This window comes from Oncorhynchus mykiss, chromosome 11 (genome assembly GCF_057628025.1).
Source record: "Oncorhynchus mykiss isolate SJ-2025 chromosome 11, ASM5762802v1, whole genome shotgun sequence".
In the NCBI taxonomy this organism is placed as follows: Eukaryota; Metazoa; Chordata; class Actinopteri; order Salmoniformes; family Salmonidae; genus Oncorhynchus; species Oncorhynchus mykiss.
In genome coordinates this window covers 41402650-41424333 of record NC_143032.1, presented here as the reverse complement: position 1 = coordinate 41424333, position 21684 = coordinate 41402650, and the positions used below count along the sequence as shown (strand labels likewise).

Below are 21684 nucleotides of genomic sequence, written 5' to 3'. Positions count from 1 at the left end.
TAACTGACTTGCCTAGTTAAACAAAGTAAAAGATGCCAGACATTTCCATATCCACAATTTTTTTTTATCTCAAGTGTTGCATCCTTCCTCTGCTGCCTCAACAGTTTATACATTTTTATAAAACCTTTTAATCCAGCCTTTGTGGTTTGGAAAGTGTAGCGACTATTATTGCTTTGATTTATTTATCAAACAAACGGGGTTTTGGAAAAGTAGGTACTTTTCTCAAAACAATCCTATCTGGTGGATGTAAAGTGTAATTTTTTTCTACACATGGACTTAGAGCTTGATACTTCAGACAAGGAAAAATGATGGACAGATAATTAAAATAAGAAAATACCTTTATGAATTATGAAGCCTTTATATGCCTTTTTTCAATACATAATTATTTTGTTTTTATCATAAAATGTGACGTTAGCGACCAAATAAGTTGTTCTCGGCAATTATCCAAAAACAACTCCTAAAACACCATTCCTTACCCAATAAGCTGAACAGGTGTAATGAATGCATGTAACAATGTGCCCTTAACACACGTTCTAATCACCTGTAAATGAACACTGAACAGGTGTGCATTTACCTTAGGTTGTTTTTTTAGTCTTTTAGTTTTAAATGGTTATTCTTTTGTTGTTTTTATCCTATTATGTTTCTTGCGTAGTAAATATTTCTGTTTTTAGTTTCATATTTATTTCCTGTGAAGTAAGTGAATTGTGTTGCATTCATGTCTGAAATGTGCTCTATAAATAAAGCCTGATTTGATTTATTACTTTGTTCCAGAATAAATGGGCTTTGGTTCAAGTTCTTCCTCCACTGCAGCTTCCTCAACAGTTTATTAATTCCTTTGTAAAAACAATATTTTCATCCAGGCTTTGTGTCTTGGAAAGGGTAGTGACTATTAAAACATTAATATAATGAAACAGATGTGGTTTTGGAAAAGTAGGTACTTTAGTCAAAACAACCCCATCTAGTGGATGTATAGTGTCATTAGAATGAGTAGGAAATCACTATTCAAGCTGGAGGAACATATTGTTTCTATAAAATAATGAATAAACGATGGAAGGGATTTGTTTTCACATGGCCTTATAGCTTGTAACTTCAGAGGCAAAATTGTTGAAGTATAGAAATTAAAAAAGATCAACTGTATTCGTGGCGTTGAACTCTAGAATGGCATTTACTTGTCATCAAAGGGAGCCTGTAGCGCAGTTTGTCAGTTGGACCCTTTTCTGATGTCAATGACAACAGAATTTGGTTTTATTACTCACAATAAAAAATATTAATAATACATTCTGAATTAACAAAATAAAAATAGCATTAAAAAAACAAACACAAAAAGAGCCAAATATGGATTACACAATGATTAAAGACACAGTATGCATCCCAAATGAGTCCATGGCCCAGAGGGCCAAATTTCACATTTTCACACATTTTCACATTTTGGCGTGGAAAAATCTAATGACAATTTTCATTAAGGCCCATGTCTGTGGGTTATGTTTTGGTCTGATAACCACATTTAGCTACCTAAAGTGTTTTTCACTGGCATTGGTTATTTGGACCAACATAACTGAGGATATGCAATGTAATGTTGTATTATAAGGGAACAATCATAGCAAAATAAGGCAATTGATATGTTATTAACTTGAGGTATGAAATAATGTATAACATAATTGGAATGTTAATGACATCTCCATGGGTCCATCTTGGGGGATCAAAGGTCATACCTGTGTGCATTTTTGGGTATATTGATGAGACAGAATGGGCAGCATTGGGATGTGCTTTATTATCACATCGTACCATAGATGATATCTACATCAAACTTCCCACAGAACACAGAGACCCATTGGAAAAGTTTCATAGAGTCATTATAGATTTAATGTCAAATCTGTCACAACAGCCTATTTTCAAGTTGGCCCCCATCCATTTTAATGTGGAGGAACTAGATTTTTCAGGGCATAAAATAAGATCAAATTCTTATTTTCAATGACAGTCTAGGAACAGTGGGTTAACTGCCTTATTCAGGGGACAAACGACAGTTCTTTACCTTGTCAGCTCAGGGATTTAATCTAGCAACCTTTTGGTTACTGGCCCAACACTCTAACCACTAGGCTACCTGGATGAGAGATGTCAGGGGCTAGACATTACACACCCACTATAGTGTTACAGTGCATCCTACCCGTGAGAGAAATCCCAAACAGTGCAGCACAATTACTCTCATACTCATGTCTCCCATAGCATTGATACAGAAACAGACGACTGCACGGACATGGATACACATGCACGCACGGACCCACACATACATACACATACACACAGAGTAGAACATTGAGACACAGGAAGTGACTCATATTCTACTAGTCAAAGGAAAGACTGACAGTGTAATAGAAAACTAGCTTGAGCGTTTGTTCCACATGATTTCAATCACTTTCTGACTGCAACCCTTTTGATTTAAACAAAACCTTAAATGCATGTTTGCCCATGGTGGAAGTGGTCAGAAAGTGGCTTGTGTCATCGGTTGAGGCACAACACTGCCACAACACAAGTCCTATGGAACGACCCTTAGGTGAGTCAGAGGAACAATTTGATTAACACAGAACACTGCAGGTAATGAAGCATGAACTATACTTACAGAAACCCATCAACAGGGTTGCTACAGATAGGACAACACAGTCTCAACAGAGAGCTGGGAATTATGTTTGAGAAAATCTCCTGTTGAAAATGTATCTTGAAAATGTATTTTTGTGTTTGCAAAGACAAAGCAAGTTTGTGATTTACCTCTTTCTGAATTCCAATGACATAGAACGTTTTCCCTTCAAACTTCAAATTACTGGAACAAAATTCATATTTGTGTAACACATACAGCTAATCCAAAACCATGATGACAGACTGTATGATAATCCTCTTGACAACATTATGAACCAATGCCAATATTCATGGTCCATACCAGCTCATCCAGTAGACTCCTGCCAAGACTCTACTGTATTACATCCAATCTCACTCTGCAGTACTGTACAGTGTACTGTAAATGCATGGTGACACACTGACTCAGGCTTAAGCCACAGCTGCAGTTCATTCCTGAATTAAAAGGTCTTTATGACACAAGCAGAACAAATAAGTGAATAATCAAACATAATAAATTAAATATCTCCTTTAATCAGCTTAGGTCGATTTGATACCCTGGCTGTTACCCGTTCAAACAGTGAGTCACAGAGAGGATGAGAGGGAAGCAGAGGAACACCGTCTCCATCACAACTGTCACGTTCTACTCATTAAACCTATCAGTCCCAAGACCCAAGCAAAAATGGGCTTTTCATTTACGTCCTGGGAATTCCTATTATCTATGTAGAAGAACCCATTGTCCAGCTTTTCATAGATAGATTTTAATAGTTTTAGCTCAAACCATTCGGACTACAGATGTTTGTTTTTTTAAGCCCCGGGCCCTTTCAGGATCCATCCACCCTTGTCTCACAAATGCAGCTCTAGCTCAGCTCCCATTAATCAAACAGACTACTGATTGGTATCTACGGATGCAGAAGACATAGACAAAGCCAATGGTACAGCCCAGAAGTCTGTAGCTCAAACATACCAGCGTTATGGTGGGACTCATTGAAAATAAAGGTGAGCGTTTGGGGGAGAGGTGGTGGGAGTTACCTTGCAGGGGTGAGGGTCCACTCCGTACGTCTCTAGAGTTTGTGCTCTCTGGAGGAGACAAAGCTCAGTTAGCAGCAACACTGCAGGTGGGTACTACACAATGGGGTTATAGCGGGCAGTTATTACTCCAACACAAGTGCTTTGTGTTTGAGGTGAGTGCTACATAAACACAAATCATCTCTATCATTACTTAATGTCAGAGTAATATAACAATACCGTTGAAATATATTCTAATGTTAGCTTTACATTTCTCTTGTTTTCGTTGGCCCAATGTAAGCCCGTCCCTAGATTGCCAGAGGTGTTGCTCAGCATCTTGTATTTGGACTAATGACAGTCTGCTTAATAAATTAATGGGGCACCATCCTTTTTACATGGATGATACACTGGAGATATATATACATGCCTGGACTATTTACATTTTAGGGAATTTCTTGTATAATGGGTTAAAGTTATGTATCGCAACCCTTATGTAATATAGCGACAAAACTAGGACCTGCCTTGTTGATAGTGTTTTTAGGAAGGCAGAGCAGCACTTTGTTATGGACATACTTCTCCCCATCTTAGCTACTATTGTGTCAGTATGTTTTGACCATGACAGTTTACAATGCCTGGACTATTTACAATCCAGGGATACTCCAAGCAGTTTAGTCATCTCAACTTGCTCAATTTCCATATTATTTATTACACGATTTAGTTGAGGTCTAGGGTTTAGTAAATGTTTTGTTCCAAATACACTGCTTTTAGTTTTAGAAATACTTAGGGCTAACTTATTCCTTGCCACCCACTCTGAAACTAATTTCAATTAAGTGTTGCAGTCATTTCAGTCACTTTAGTAGCTAACATGTATAGTGTTGAGTCATCCGCATACATAGACACTCTAGCTTTACTCAAAGTTAGTGGCATATCGTTAGTAAAAAAAAATGAAAAAAACAAGGGGCCGAAACAGCTACCTTTGGGAATTCCTGATTCTACCCGGATTATGTTTGAGAGGCTTCCATTAAAGAACACCATTTGTGTTCTGTTAGACAAGTAACTCTTTATCCACATTATAGCAAGGGGTGTAAAGCCATAACACATATGTTTTTCCAGCAGCAGACTATGATCGACAATGTCAAAGCTGCACTGAAGTCTAACAAGACAGCACCCACAAAAATTTTATCATACATTTCTCTCAGCCAATCATCAGTCATTTGTGTGAGTGATGTGCTTGTTAAGTGTCCTTCCCTATAAGCTTACTGAAAGTCTGTTGTCAATTTGTTTACTGTGAAATAGCATTGCATCTGGTCAAACACAATTTTTTCCAGAAGTTTACTAAGGGTTGGTAACAGGCTGGTTGGTCGGCTATTTGAGCCAGTAAAGGTGGCTTTACTAATCTTGAGTAGCGGAATGACTTTAGCTTCCCTCCAGGCCTGAGATAACACACTTTCTAGTAGACTTAAATTGAAGATATGGCAAATAGGAGTGGCAACATCATCTGCTATTATCCTCAAAAATGTTCCATCCAGATTGTCAGACCCTGGTGGCTTGTCATTGTTGATAGACAATCATTTTTTCACCTCTTCCACACTGACTTTACGGAATTCAAAAGTACAATTCTTGTCTTTCATAATTTGGTCCGATATACTTGGATGTGTAGTGTCAACGTTTGTTGCTGGCATGTCATCCCTAAGTTTACTCATCTTGCCAATGAAAAAGTCATTAAAGTACTTGGCAATATCAGTGGGCTTTGTGAAGAATGATCTATGATTCCTACCTGACATGATGACTCCTTGCTGTCCCCAGTCCACCTGACCGTGCTGCTGCTCCAGTTTCAACTGTTCTGCCTTATTATTATTCGACCATGCTGGTCATTTATGAACATTTGAACATCTTGGCCATGTTCTGTTATAATCTCCACCCGGCACAGCCAGAAGAGGACTGGCCACCCCACATAGCCTGGTTCCTCTCTAGGTTTCTTCCTAGGTTTTGGCCTTTCTAGGGAGTTTTTCCTAGCCACCGTGCTTCTACACCTGCATTGCTTGCTGTTTGGGGTTTTAGGCTGGGTTTCTGTACAGCACTTTGAGATATCAGCTGATGTACGAAGGGCTATATAAATAAATTTGATTTGATTTGATTTGATCTGATTCAATGAATGATGGCATTTTCCCCCAACATTTCTTTATATAATTCTTTATATAATTTATCTTTATTTCATAGTAGAGTTTATTTTTATTTAATTTAGTCACATGATTTCTTAATTTACAGTACGTTTGCCAATCAGTTGGGCTGCCAAACTGAATTGCCATACCTTTTGCCTCATCCCTCTCAACCATAAAATGTTTCAATTCCTCATCAATCCAAGGGGATTTAACAGTTTCTACAGTAATTGTCTTCATTGTTGTGTGCTTATTAGTAACTGGAAAAAGCAATTTCATAAAGGTGTCAAGTGCAGCGTCTGGTTGATCCTCATTACACACCATAGACCAGCAAATATTCTTCACATCATCAACATATGAATCACTACAAAACTTATTTTTGTATGACCTCTTATACACTATATTAGGCCCAGTCTTTGGAACTTTGGTTTCCCTAGATATGGGTATTATAGTGTGATCACTACATCCTGTGGATGTGGATCCTGCTTTAAAGCAAAGTTCTGCAGTATTAGTAAAGATGTGACCAATACATGTTGATGATTTAATTCCTGTGCTGTTTGTAACTACCCTGGTAGGTTGACTGACAACCTGAATCAGGTTGCAGGCATTGTTTTTATCTTGAGTGGGCGGCTTGATGATAGACCGTCAATATTTAAATCACACAGAAAATATAATTCTCTGTTGATATCACATACATTATCAAACATTTCACACATATTATCCAGATACTGACTGTTAGCACTTGGTGGTCTATAGCAGCTTCCCACAAGAATGGGCTTTAGCAGAGGCAGATGAACCTGTAGCCATATTACTTCAACAGTATTTAACATTAGATCGATCATCTCTAAGCTTTACAGGAATGTGGTTCTGGATATAGACCGCAACAACGCCCCTGTTGGCATTTCTGTCTTTTCGGTAGATGTTATAACCATGTAGTGCTACCACTGTATCATCAAAGGTATTATCTAATTGAGTTTCAGAGAATCAGAATATGAATGTCATCTGTTACAAGCTGTAACGAGTGCGTTGAGAGTCTGGAAGCAAGTTCAGGGAGTGTGTGTTTTATTAATAAACTCAACTAAATACAAAGCAAGAAACACAAACAACGCACAGACATGACACTGGAGAAGAAACAATTAGGAAGGGGAAGTAACCAAAAGGAGTGCCATAAATAGGGCAGGTAATCAAGGAAGTGATGGAGTCCAGGTGAGTCAGAAGATGCGCAGGTGGGCATAACGATGGTGACAGGTGTGTGCCATAATGAGCAGCCTGGTGACCTAGAGGCCGAAGAGGGAGCACACGTGACACAAGCAAGTTATTGACTTCATGGACCTTGTTTCTCAGGCTGCATATGTGCTTTTTAACACTTTTATGGGATGCTTGATTGTTTTTAATGCTTTGCTGGGGAGATTATCAGAAGTAGACTTACTCATGTTATTTATATTGGAGCTGATTGTGCAGGGTGAGCTGCACAAAGTGGTCTTCCTACTAGGGCACACCGCCTCAGTGCTAACAGTGTAACTCTGGATCATAGGCTCATGATTACTGCATACAATAGCTGTAGGAAAAACAGAAGTATTTGGTGCAATTAGGGGTACATAAATTGAGTTATTTACATTGTGTTTGCCAATGCCCCTAGGATCATGTACATTTGATGCAACATTATGATGACTCATTGTCACAATTGTAGGGATTAACTGAGCTGGTCTTAGATCATTGAACAGTCATTGTTTCAACGCACCCTTGAAATGCGTGGACAGAGTCCAGGAGCCAAGATGATTTGGATGGACTCCGTCATTCTTGTAGAGTATCTTCTGTTTCCAGAAGGTGTCAAAATTATCTACAAAAGTGACTCTAATTGAGCTACAGTAGTCCTTTAGCCAGATGTGTAATGCCAGCAGTCTGATTAATCTTTCACAACTGCGGCCCAACGATGGTACTGGACCTATAATGATTGACCGTTGTTTGTAGTCTTTTAATGCTGAAATCAGTTCTTTAAAACCAATTTTGAAATGTTTCAAGTTAGCCCTCCTGATGTCGTTTGACCCCCCCACATGTATTACTGTATATACAGGGTATACGATTTTGTGGCGGTCTGCAATTTTTTTTCTGAGGTCTTGGCTGATTTCTTTCGATTTTCCCATGAAGTCGAGCAAAGAGGCACTGAGTTTGAAGGTAGGCCTTGAAATACATCCACAGGTACACCTCCAATTGACTCAAATTATGTCAATTAGCCTATCAGAAGCTTCTAAAGCCATGACATAATTTTCTGGAATTTTCCAAGCTGTTTAAACTTCTGACCCACTGGAATTGTGATACAGTGAATTATAAGTGAAGTAATCTGTCTGTAAACATTTGTTGGAAAAATGACTTGTGTCATGCACAAAGTAGATATCCTAACCGACTTGCCAAAACTGTAGTTTGTTAACAAGAAATGTGTTGAGTGGTTGAAAAACAAGTTTTAATGACTCCAACCTAAGTGTATGTAAACTTCTGACTTCAAATGTACAAATCTCACCCTTTTTTTGGGGTAGGCTCAAAATGACTTACGTTAGTTTTGGCATAAAATTGGCATAAAAAAAAAAAAAGTGTACCAGTTACACTCTCTCTGTACTTTGCTCCTTTCATCTTTGCCTCTGTCCTGACTAGTCTTCCAGTCCCTGCCTCTGAAAAACATCCCCACAGCATTATGTGGCCGCCACCACCATGCTTCACCATAGGGATGGTGCCAGGTTTCCTCCAAATGTGACGCTTGGCATTCAGGCCAAAGAGTTCAATCTTGGTTTCATCAGACCAGAGAATCGTGTTCCTCATGGTCTGAGTCTTTAGTTGACTTTTGGCAAACTCCAAGTGGGCTGTCATGTGCCTTTTACTGAGGAGTGGCTTCTGTCTGGCCACTCTACCATAAAGGCCTGATTGGTGGGGTGCTGCAGAGATGGTTGTCCTTCTGGAAGGTTCTCCCATCTCCACAGAGGAACTCTGGAGCTCTGTCAGAGTGACCATTGGGTCATCTCATCTCGGGGAAACCAGCTCTAGGAAGAGTCTTGGTGGTTCCAAACATCTTCCATTTAAGAATGATAGAGGCCCCTGTGATCTTGGGGAACTTCAATGCTGCATAAATGTTTTGGGACCCTTCCCCAGATCTGTGCCTCAACACAATCCTATTTCGGAGCGCTACAGACAATTCTTTCGACCTCGTGGCTTGGTTTTTGCTCTGGCATACAACTGTGGGACCTTATACAGGTATGTGCCATTCCAAATCATGTCCAATCAATTGAATTTGCCAGAGGTGGACTCCAATCAGGTTGTAGAAGCATCTCAAAGATGATCAATGGAAACAGGATGCACTTGAACTCAATTTTGAGTCTCATAGCAAAGGGTTGAATACTTATGAAAATAAGGTATTTCTGTTTTTTATTTTTAATAAATTAGCAAAAATGTCTTAACCTTTTTTTGCTCGGTCATTATGGGGTATTGTGTCATGTTCTGACCCTAGTTCTTGTATTATTTGTTTGTTTTAGTTGGTCAGGACATGAGTTGGGTGGGCATTCTAGGTTTTGTGTTTCTAGGTTGGTTTTCTATGTTCGGCCTAGTATGGTTCTCAATCAGAGGCAGGTGTCGTTAGTTGTCTCTGATTGAGAATCATACTTAAGTTGTATTACTTTCTCTTTCTCTATTTTCTCTTTCTCTACATTGTTGAGAATGGCCCCTTAAGTAAGCATTTCACTGTTAGCCTACACCTGTTGTTTACGTAGCATGTGAAAAATACATTTGATTTGAGTGAAACACTTGAAGAAACATCAAATTTGGCTTCACTGCTATGGGCGGATGGAGTGGATTTAGATGCAGCCCATGCAAAGAAAAACATATCTCTATCTTAAATAAACAGATTTTTTGGGGATGTTTTTATTATGCTAATTAGATTTCCTCATGGACATCAACTCTAGGGGCTTAATTTAACACTAGTGTTTACTTTCCCATCATCCTTTTCATAGTGCATTTAGTCATTAGAAATAGATGTGACTTTCCATGCCTTTCATTCAGATAAGTGTTAGGAATGTCTGACACCTTACCTATATTTCAGCACAACTGAACAGAACAGGATATTTAATTGTAAAAATCTATTCAATCGCATGGTGTTATTGTTACTTGACTGAGTTCACTTCAATGGATGTGCTACCTTATCCAGACCTGCTGTTTCACTCACACTCTCACACTGCTGACCTGTGGCCCCTTCTATAACCATTGTGCTTATTATTTGACCCTGCTGGTCGTCTATGAACCTTTGAACATCTTGAAGAACGATCTAGCCAAAGATTTTCATAACTAACCCAAGATAGACCAGAGCCTGTCGTTTCCAATGGGAGCAAATTAATCATAGTGGGCAGAACAAGCAAGGAGGTGGGCAGAGCCAAGCACGATCTAGCAAGATCCTATTGGCGTTACGGAATGCCTACACTGTGAAGTGTGCATGTCCAATAACTAAATTCGCCCTTGCACTTCTTATAAACAACGCAATTTAAAAAAAACTTTGGCAAAGGGTTGTCACAATTTTGCCAGGGTTGTTCCGGTTTTTGCCACTACATGCCCCCATTGTGCTTTTTGACCCTTTTGTTTTCGTTTGTACCCAGTTATTATTTGCACCTGTGCCTCGTTTCCCTTGAATGTATTTAAACCCTTAGTTTTCCTCAGTTCTTTGCTCTGTGTTTGAATGTCAGCACCCAGCGATGCTGTGAACATTTGTTGCTCCAGTTGGACTCTCTTGTGGTACTCTGTTTTTGTTCCTGTTTATTTATTTTTTGATTATCTTTTGAGGCCTTTTCTGCTGTACTTGAGACCTTGTGGATTTATATTTTTGCCTGAAGAACTTTCCTTTTTACTTTATTAAAACACCGTCTCAAGTACTGCTGTGTCTGCCTCATCTTCTGGGTTCTGCTGACTATTAGTGGCTCAGTTTGCTACGTGACTGGTTCTCACACCGGAGACCCGAGTTCGTAACCGGGTCTTGACAAGGGTAACGTCTTCAAAACGTAGTTACTCTTTTTGTTACAGATTCTAGTATTGGAAACAGAAAGCTCTATTGAAATCAAATGTTTCATCAGGGAGAAAAATTGCAGAATGTCAGCCAAAATCCATCTCGCTTTCACGATCGTTATAATGAATGTCGGACCAAGGCGCAGCGTACGTAGAGTTCCACATGTTTATTAAATGAAACAAACAATAAAGAGTAACGTGACGCAAATGCAGTCCTCACAGGCACTAACACAAAAACAAGATCCCACAAAACACAGTGGTGAAATGGCTGCCTAAATATGATCCCCAATCAGAGACAACAATAAACAGCTGCCTCTGATTGGGAACCATACCAAGCCAACATAGAAATACATGCACTAGATCACCCACCCTAGTCACACCCCACCCCAACCTAACCAAAATAGAGAATAAAAAGGCTCTCTATGGTCAGGGCGTGACACTCGCTCCATCTTCTCCCACTGCCAGCCACTGGGCTTCCTCTCATCACCATATTTGGTAGTGAGTGAAAACGCCAACCGGATGCTTCACATTTATATATCCGGGGAAATATCTGGCTGATTGTTCTGTCTATGATATAGCGTTAATGGCCATGTACTCTTATAATCTCCACCAGGTACAGCCAGAAGAGGACTGGCCACCTCAGAAGAGGACCCTGGTTCCTCTCTGCGTTTCTTCCTAGGTTCCTGCCTTTTTAGGGAGCTTATATCTCTCAGCATGCTTTGTTGTAGGTAGGTTTGTGTTGAATAGTTTGTTTTAATATCTATGTTTCCTCATGCACAATGATTGATTAATTGATCTTATACTATACTATGATAAAGAACTTACATTTTAAACTAATCCAATCTGCAAGGGGTTGGATTTATTGCACCCGCTACTGAGATGGTTGTTCCAGTTAAAATGGTTTAGGTAGTCTTGATTGATGGTAATGTCAACATAGCAGTCAGTCTTAGTGTAGGTTCTGGTTTATAAAATATTCCCATTGTTGGATATCCTTCCTCCTGCTAGTTTATGATAGGAATGACTAATTGCATCACAAACCAGTGCATTGTGACTTGCATGGATGATAGCCCATGTGTATAATCTATTTAGGATTCAGTACATATCTCACTTTCTGGCATTTTGATTTCTGCATTGGGTGTGATTTCAGTGCCAAACAGGAGCAGAGTAAGGATGGGACAGGGGGAATGGAGACAGGGTCAGAGGTTGTAGTTCACAGGACACAGAATGTGGCCACAGAGTCAGATGGTGTAACCAGAGGGTCAAAGAAGTGTGTGGTACTGCAGGGTCTAACAGGGAGTATTATTGGGTGGACGTCTCTGGATCTGAACCCTGTCTAGAGCCTCTGAGCAGGCTTCCATACATCACCCCACTGCCCTGCCTTCACATGGAGCTGGTGCTATCCCCTGAGCCACAAGAGGATCCCAATGACCAAACACAGTTGCTTGGCCTTGACAACCTTCAGGCAGCACAGACTATCAATACCTCCTCATCCTGTGGGGAAAGATGGTGCTTCCATCAGTGAGAGTTTGAAAGACAGACAGCAGTGACAGAACCTGAAACACCTCAGTGGACAGAGACACTATCCTACGGCTGCCTGGGTATGATCCTTTATCCAGAGTCCATGACCTCATATTTTCACCTGATACAAGCGAAGGGGCCTGGGGAGAGAGAGAGGATAGATTTTTTTGTGGTGGATGAGGACCCTAGAAAAGGCCTTGAGGGAACTAGAAGTATCATACCTGATGGATCATCCAGTGTCATGCTAGAGGGGAACGTCTAGATTCGGGAGCCAGCGGCCAGGTATCAGAGGACATGAGTGTGTATGAGGAGTACCTGCAGTGTGTGTCCTGTTTGGACCACCTCAGAAAGGGGCAGAACCAAGCACCTGCTGACGTCATGACCCTGCCTGCGGACCAAAGGACTGATATGTCTAAACGATCTGTGAGGGCTCCTGCTGAGCTGCTGGTCGCTGAGCAACCTGTCCACCAGAACATCCCCAATGAGGGGAGAAGTGCGTTATTCATGAATTCAGAAGTGAAGAACAGCAGAAGTATGGGTCTAATAAAGGATCCTTATCCTATACATGCATTATATACATAACACATACTTTACCTACTGATGACATACACAGTCAGCACATAGAGCACTTACATAATATTGTTCTTTCTTTGTCTTCGGTCAGTGTTGCAGCCCAAGAGCAGCGTAGGTCAATTTGGTGTCTGTGGTTAAGGCTCGTATCAAAGGTTGCAGTCGTTCCTCGAGGTTCTGGGAAAGGTCAAGCCTCTCCTGGTCATACTTCACTGAGAAGTGCTACCACGGTAACATCTATCATACTTACGTCAATATCCTCTCAAACAACCAATATGTTTGTGTGTAACTGAGGAATAAGTTATTGGTTGTTACTTGGATTTGTATTAATAGCAATCAATGACATCAAATTAAGAATGGTGAAATATAAGTGAGTATTGGTACCTTTTTGATTCCACGAAGAGCAAGAGAGATAGCCATGTGGTGAGTATCACTCACATGGAGTTACACTGCCCTCTGTAGTCTGTCAGCGGGACAGCACCTTTACACAGAAAGACAGCAGCAGGGGTGTATTTTTTTAGTTGAACCTTAATTTAACTAGGAAGGTCAGTTAAGAACAAATTCTTATTTCCAATGACGGCTTAGGAACAGTGGGTTAACAAGGCTAACAAGGTTAACAACGCTGTTCATAATGACAGATTTTTATTTTGTCAGCTCGGGATTCAATCAAGCAACCTTTAGGTCACTGGCCCAACACTCTAACCACTAGACTACCTGCCACCCCATTAGACCACCACATAGCAAACTGTAGTGTTGTGTTGTTGAATTAAAGAAGTAGTTGTGGTTCTCGTTTAACTGGCTTTAATAACAACTCATACTTTCCTAGGTTTCACAGTTCAAAGTCATTTTCATTCTCTCGTTCTAGTCACATCTTCATCACTATAACAGGTAGGTAATCTCACGATAGTCCAATCACTATACTACATCCCTTACCTTGTTAAATTGAAAATCCACTTTAAAATCCACTTTCACAATACAATTATATTCCTGTTTCTAACATTTATGTTACAATAGCAATTTTCTTTTACATTCAAAAGATAACTACTTATATTTTATATAAATTTAGGCAAAAATTGAAAAAAAAGGGCTGCAATCCCGTTAACGGGATGATATGACAACAGCCAGTGAAAGTACAGGGCGCCACATTCAAAACATCAAAAATCTCATAATTAAAATTCCTAAAACATACATGTACTGTATCTCATACCATTTTAAAGCTTATCTTGTTGTTAATCCCACCATAGTGTCCGATTTAAAATATGCTTTACAGCAAAAGCACCACAAACGATTATGTTAGGTCACCACATAGCCACAGAAAAACACAGTCACAAAAACCACAAATAGAGATAAAATTAATCAATAACCTTTGATGATCTTCATCAGATGACACTCATAGGACTTCATGTTACACAATACATGTATGTTTTGTTTGATAAAGTTCCTATTTATCAAAATATGAGTTTACATTGGCGCGTTACATACACTAGTTCCAAAAACATCCAGTGATTTTGCATAGCCACATCATTTAACAGAAATACTCATCATAAATGTAGATGATAATACAAGTTATACACATGGAATTATAGATATACCTCTCCTTAATGCAACCGCTGTGTCTGATTTCAAAAAAAGTTTAAGAAATAAGCGAACCATGCAGTAATCTGAGACGACGCTCAGAAGAATTAGTCACAATAGCCGCCATGTTGGCGTCAACATAAACAAGAAATTACATGATACATATTCCCTTACCTTTGATGATCTACATCAGAAAGCACTCCAGGAATCCCAGGTACACAATAAATGTTTGTTTTGTTCGATAATGTCCGTTATTTATGTCTAAATACCTTCTTTTGTTAGCGCGTTTGGTATACATATCCAAACGCTCATTCTGGTCAGCGTTAGGTCAGACAAAAACTTCAAAAAGTTATATTACAGGTCGAAGAAACATTTCAAACTACACTGTAAGTACAGAATCAATCATTAGGATGTTTTTAACATATAGCTTCAATAAAGTTCCAACCGGAGTATTCCTTTGTGTCTTGATGAGCAATGGAACGCAAGTGGATACCATGAGGAATGTGCGTGATCAGAAAATGGCTGACTGCCAGACACCTGATAGATTCTGCTCTCATTCACTCCCACAACACAGTAGAAGTCTCATTCACATTTCTATAGATGGTTGACATCTAGTGGAACCCCTAGGCAGTGCAATATCATTAATATCTCAAGGGGATTTCATTGGGAACTGTGGTGAATACATACAAGCTCAGATTTCTGACTTCCTGTTTTGATTTCAACTCAGGATTTTGCCTGCCAAATGAGTTCTGTTATGCTCACAGACATCATTCAAACAGTTTTTAGAAACGTTAGTGTTTTCTATCCAATACTAATAATAATATGCATATATTAGCAACTGAGACTGAGGAGCAGGCCATTTACTTTGGGCAATTTATTAATCCAAGCTACTCAATACTGCCCCCCAGCCATAAGAAGTTAAGAGGTTTTAAAGTTTCAACAGCAATTTTTCTGTGATTCTATATGAATAAAATTTAACAGTCAAATTGAACATTTCTGTAACTCTTTTGATACTAATCTTTAATCAGTTCTTTGATTTCAGACATTTTTACATTACCATGTCCTTGATAATGTCCATGTCTCACAACTCTACCACTTCTGGTAGTCACTTGTGATTCAACGTTTTCCAAAGAACCATGAGATACTTCCACAGATGGGCTGTACTGAGATGTCTCAGCTTCTAAAGATTCATTATTCACACGTAAGTCATTTGCAGGTTCTGGAATGCTAAACTCAAGTCGGAAAGGAGTGTGTCGAAGGTGACATTCCTTATGGGTCTAGCCATAGTGAGCTATATTCTGTGCTCACTAGTTCAAATTAGTTGTCTGAGGTTTGTCCCAGTAATACATAGCGTTTGTCTCTGAACTTGGTTTACAACTTTCCATTCTCCATACTTGCAATGTACTGTACACAATGTCTTCAACAAGTGTCAGTCCTCTCTTGGAATCCTTGGAAGACTTTCCTCAGTCTCTGTTCCAGTTCACTAGACAACAACATTGTCCATGTAGCAAACTACAACTGTAATCCACATAGCATAACGTCCATGGCTTTCTGGTAGGCCTCAGATGCGATTGATAATCTGAAAGGAACTTTGTTCAATCTGTAGCATCCTCTGTTGTTGGGTTTCTTGATTCTAGTTCAATTTGCCAAAATCCTTTTCTCGCGCCCAGTTTTGCAAACACTTTCGCTCCTTGCATTGCTTGCAGTATACTGTCTACTGTGGGAACTGGGTGTCGTTCTCGTATGACAGCTTTGTTCGGTTCTCAGCACAAACTCTGACTTATTTTGTGTCTTTCTTTGGAATGAGGAGAATATTGGAAATTCATTCTGATGCTTCATTCACTTCTTCGATGATATCATCATCTAACAACTTGTCTAGTTCTTGATTGACAGCTTCCAGCATTGGATAAGGAACGCATCTCAGGCCTTGAGCTACAAGGGCTATTTGCTTATTCACCATAACTTTGTGACTGTTTCCAATGATATGTCCAAGTCCTTGGAAAAATTACTCATATTCCTGTGCTAGCTGCAGAAATCTGCCTGGTGATTGCTCTACTGAATTGACTTTATCTCTTGTGCTCAGTATTTTCAAGTCAAACATGTTTTCCTTTACAAGTGTTAGGTTCTTATTTTTCAGAGTAAATAACTCACGGACACTAGAGAAGCTTTAACCAAGTATAATTCTTCCCAAAGGATCGGTACAGCTGTAATTCAGACAACCCAACATTTCTTCCATCACAGACATATATATTCCCCTTAAGACACTCCTCCTTCTCTCCAATCCTTACATGTTATAGTTCCACAGGAAAAGGGTAGTACACCTTTATTACTCCCTTCAGGGGATCTGACCTCACCTCCTGACCTCAACCCCTCCTTCACCTAGTCCACAGATGTCCATCTGTCTCCCCTATAGCAATCCTTTGGGATCCTCCCGTCCACCCAGCACATTCCTCAGCCACTCTGTCTTTCTACAGATCTCACTCTGATCTGGTCTGATCTATCATGTTTTTAATATCTCAATGTTCAAAATTTCAAATCCAACAGTAGCAATGCCTCTGCATTTTGTCTGATCACAAAGCTCTGGCCTTTTGTTTCTCTTTTATTCCACACTAACTCTGCATCGAAGTAACCTACACACTGTAGTGGTGTAGTCTGAGCATAAGCATAACTTATTCTTAGTCTCTTTAAGTTTCATTCCTGTGTGGCAACGATTCTCTTGAACAGGGCTTCTCCGATGGAATTCCTTCCACTGCTTGTATCAATGCTCATGTTCAGCTTTGTCCATTGACTTTCACTGTTTCTTTCCCCTCATGACCGATTGAATACACAAACTTGTCGGATTCAGGTTTATTCACTGCTCTAACTGGTTTGTCAGTTTTAGCTTTGTCTCTGTCTTTATGTTTGTCACCTTTCTTTTGTTCTTTTGTTCTATTTATTTTTTCTACAGACCCTGGCAAAATTGTCTGTTTTCTTACAGACAAGCATTTAGTTGCATTAGCTCCACATTCAACTGCTTTGTGTGTTGTCAGTCCACATCTGAAACATTTTGTGCCGCTATTGCATTCCTCTGTATCAGTGCTTTTGTTTCCATTTCGTGCTCTACCGCTCTGTTTATTAGCATTTGCACATCCTCAAATATAATAAACAAGACTGTCTTTAGCCTGCCAAAATGATTAGAAGGCACTTTTGATTCTGCCTGTGCTGCTTCAAATATTCTAGCAACGGTGAGAGCTCTTTGTAGTGCTAACTCTTCTTCCTGCAGCAATTTATCTCTGTCTTTTGTATGCACATTTTTCCACTAGCTGATCCCTCAACACATCTGACTCCAGTACATCAAACTCACATGATTTAGCCAGTTCTCTTAATGCATTCACATAAGCATCAATAGTTTGTCTTGAGCCTGTACTCTTTGTCTGAACTTGTGCCTTTCCAACACCACATTTCTCTGTGGTGTAAAGTAGGCATCAAGCACAGCTACAGTCTGTACCTTTTCTCCCGGTAGATTGGCGAATATTCTCTGCACTGGTGCTCCAATACAACGTAGCAATGTAGCTTGTCTTACCGCGCTCGTGGCTCCTCCGGTTCCACTGGCAATTTCAGAGAAATAAGATTCCATCCATATTTTATTTTCCATGTACATGTCTGCTGCTCCGAGATTCAATGGAATTGGCCGGTCTAACAGATCATAAGCCAGAACAGGCAGCTGCGGTGCCGGCGCTGGTGGTGCTTGTTGTTCCAAGCCAACCTTTTTTTTTGGGGGGGGGGGGGGCATTTGAATGTGTTATCACAAGCCCATCCTCCCCAATTAAGGTACCACCAACCTCCTGTGCTACACATAGCAAAACATTTTTGCAACAGAAAACATTTTGCAGTGAAAACTGGCATTTCTTATTGGACAAGTTCAGGTTAGTCCCTGCCCGTTTTGGCCCATTTGATTCCATTTGGTTCCTAGTGAATATACTGCTGGCCTGACCTCTAGAGATACTGTAGACAGACATATTTTCTCCTTTGGCTGCCAGCTCCCCACTCAGCAGGTGTAGTGTCTAAACGGAAGTCCCTACCTGAACATTCCTGCTGTAGATGTAGACCAACCCCATAGCCCCCTCTGGGTGAGCAGAGAACAACTCCTACACTAGATTACTGATGCAAATTAAATTGTATGTGGAACCTGTGAGATGGATTGTCACGATTTGTGACTTGTTGGTGGCTACTTGTGATTTTAAGAATATATCTTAACGGTTATACTTTACATTAGGTTATATTTTATAAAGAGTTTGTAAATGGTTTATAAGACATTTTTGTAGAATAAATAGTAGTTCGTTTAGTTTATAGATACTTTATTATTGAGTAGTTAATAGATGACTCACAAGTTAAATAATCACTGATTCATAAACAATAAACTAGTTCTAAAACCCTTTATGAAGTATAGAGTGTAAAGTTTCTAGCACAGTAATTCATTAACAAGTTAAATAAACCACTCTTGTTCTAACTTTAAGTGAAAGTCACCAGTCATTACAGAATCCAGTTCCTTAGATTGTAAAGTTATACAAGAATCATGCACAAAATGTCATGCAGTGCAAAAAAGGTTGAAGAACTCAAATAATACATGTTATGTTTTTGGGAAAACCCAAGATCTTGGTTTGAAATTAATTTCGACCCTCACAACCTAGTCATAAGACTCTTCCCGGATTAAGACAGAAAGAGATCCCACTTGCGCCCTCCCTCCCTCCCACACACTCACACACTGTAACGTCTGCTTCCAACTCACACTCTCAAACACGTAAATCCCCTGAACGCAGCTCACTTTCCAGCCCACTTTCCAGCTCACACTCTCAGTCACATAGATCCCCTGAACGCAGCTCACTTTCCAGATCCCAATCACCCAAATTCTGATCACCTGTTCACACACCTGTATGTCATTATCACACACTATTTAGTTCAGTTCTTTGCACCCCATCAATGTGAGGTATTGTTTGTTTTGTGACACACTTCTATCTGGAGTGCTGTTTTTCCTGTAATTTAATCCTCCTGTGTATGATAGTGAGGCAGGCAAAAACTAACGACTCCTTATGCCTATTCCCTGCCTGTACTTTAGCCTATCGGGTTTCCTGTTATCAACCTATTGCCTGATCTCCCGGACAATGTTATTAGCTTTTTCCCTGCCTGTACCGTTGCCTTTTTGGACCCCCTGTGTATGACCTTCTGCCTGCCCCTGGACCCAGCTACCTGCCTCCTCCTGTGGTCCTTTACAAATAAACACCTTTTTAATTTTTTTTAATTTCACCTTTATTTAACCAGGTAGGCTAGTTGAGAACAAGTTCTCATTTGCAACTACGACCTGGCCAAGATAAAGCGCAGCAATTCGACACATACAACAACACAGAGTTACACATGGAATAAACAAAACATCCAGTCAATAATACAGTAGAACAAAAGAAAACAAAAAGTCTATATACAGTGAGTGCAAGTAGATGGGCAGAAGATAGGTCATGGTGGCGAAGTAATTACAATATAGCAATTAAACACTGGAATGGTAGATCGGCAGAAGATGAATGTGCAGATAGAGATACTGGGGTGCAAAGGAGCAAAATAAATAAATAAATACATTATGGGGATGAGGTAGGTAGATAGATGGGCTGTTTACAGATGGGCTATGTACAGGTGCAGTGATCTGTAAGCTGCCCTGACAGCTGGTGCTTAAAGCTAGTGAGGGAGATGTGAGTCTCCAGCTTCAGAGATTTTTGCAATTCGTTCCAGTCATGGGCAGCAGAGAACTGGAAGGAAAGACGACCAAAGGAGGAATTGGCTTTGGGGGTGAGCAGTGAGATGTACCTGCTGGAGCGAGTGCTACGAGTGGGTGCTGCTATGGTGACCAGTGAGCTGAGATAAGGCGAGGCTTTACCTAGCAGAGACTTGTAGATAATCTGTAGCCAGTGGATTTGGCGATGAGTATGAAGCGAGGGCCAACCAACGAGAGCGTACAGGTCGCAATGGTGGGTAGTGTATGGGGCTTTGGTGACAAAACGGATGGCACTGTGATAGACTACATCCAGTTTGTTGAGTAGAGTGTTGGAGGCTATTTTATAGATGACATCACCGAAGTCGAGGATCGGTAGGATGGTCATTTTTATGAGGGTATATTTGGCAGCATGAGTGAAGGATGCTTTGTTGCGAAATTGGAAGCCGATTTTAGACCTGCTGCGCCCTACGCTTGAAACCAGCTCTCTGTCTCCCATCGTGTTCATTACACACACACACACACAGCTTTTTTTTTTTTTTTTGTAAAAAATTAAGCAGAAATGGTGCAATGATGGTGAAGCTTTGATGTTTTGTGTCTCTATCACTCATGTCTAATGTAAAGAATTTTGTTTATCTTCAGGCACTGCGGTGAATACCAATGCAAACAATATTCCTGTGCCGGCGGGTCTCAAAGTGCATCCTTCAGAGTACCATATTTAATTTCTGACCATTATACAGTCAAACAGCTGAGCAGTGGTTATGTATGTGAGTATTGTGATAGTTGAGTGTGGTGCACTGACTGTTGTGCAATAATTTGTATTGTCCACTCGCTGCCCCCAGCTTGTAGGGGGCAGTGTACAGTGGCTGTCTTTTCCTGGTGAGGTATTGGTGTCCATACTGTCACTCCTGCCACACCGAGATCTGTCTACAGTGGTCCAGGTCTGACTCCACCTGCTCCGACTGGTCAATGACCACACACTCCATAAGTCTCTGAGGAAGTGTGTGTGTGCGTGCGTGTGTATCTGTGTGTGTGTCTTCCTCTGTCCTCAGCCACATGGTGTGTTCTCATGATCTAAGAGATCCTGGTACCACTCTCTGGACATAAAAAGAGATAACCAGAGCCACAACATCACATTCTCTCATACCCACACACACACACACACACACACACACACACACACACACACACACACACACACACACACACACACACACACACACACACACACACACACACACACACACAGCATGCACTCACACACAAATACACGGATGCCAGAGGAGGTTGGTGGGAAGAGCTATAGATTGGTTGGTTGTTTACAGTAGCAACACAACTAACTTGTGTGCAACTATGGGGCAAAACAGACGGGGTTGGTTTAAATTGTTGATAACATGTAAACTATATTTCGCCTCATATGTTTAAAGTTGCACAATGAACACGTATTGTCTGTCAAATACATTGTTAGAGTTGTTG

The 21684-nt window shown here is 40.2% G+C and overlaps 1 long non-coding RNA gene across 3 annotated transcripts; it reads right to left on the bottom strand.

The window, feature by feature from the left end:
• Nucleotides 1–6819: 6819 nt before the first annotated feature.
• Nucleotides 6820–16725, bottom strand: LOC149979584 (uncharacterized). 3 transcript variants are annotated; one of them, XR_016484301.1, is made up of 5 exons: nt 13281–16725; nt 12960–13185; nt 12642–12786; nt 7204–7332; nt 6820–7051 (listed from the first exon to the last, which is right to left on the bottom strand). It is a non-coding gene; the product is annotated as an uncharacterized LOC149979584 (long non-coding RNA). The 3 variants fall into 3 exon arrangements; XR_016484303.1 differs by having other exon boundaries at nt 12960–13073; XR_016484302.1 differs by lacking the exon at nt 12642–12786.
• Nucleotides 16726–21684: the final 4959 nt, after the last annotated feature.